The following is a 312-nucleotide window of genomic DNA, read 5'->3' as shown; positions in this document are numbered from 1 at the left end:
GTAGTTGTTAAAGAGGAGGATCCCACTATCAGAGAGAAGTGGTACAGTTTTATCCATCTCACCATACAAGAGTATCTTGCAGCGTTTTATGTGTTCTATTCATTTGCATCAGAAGGATCTTTCGAATTTCCAATAAAAGAAACAACACGACCAAATTCCCAAGTCATGTATGACTTTGCCACTGATGGGTGGGTTGAAAAGAGGGACACGGACGATGAGGATGAAGATTATAACTCCGATGAGGAAGTCGCATGCATGGATGACGATGAATGTGATATTATACGTTTTGTTCAGGAGGTGAACACTCTGCAT

Source organism: Sardina pilchardus, chromosome 1 (genome assembly GCF_963854185.1).
Source record: "Sardina pilchardus chromosome 1, fSarPil1.1, whole genome shotgun sequence".
NCBI classification, from domain to species: domain Eukaryota; kingdom Metazoa; phylum Chordata; class Actinopteri; order Clupeiformes; family Clupeidae; genus Sardina; species Sardina pilchardus.
Note: the sequence above shows the minus strand (reverse complement) of the source record.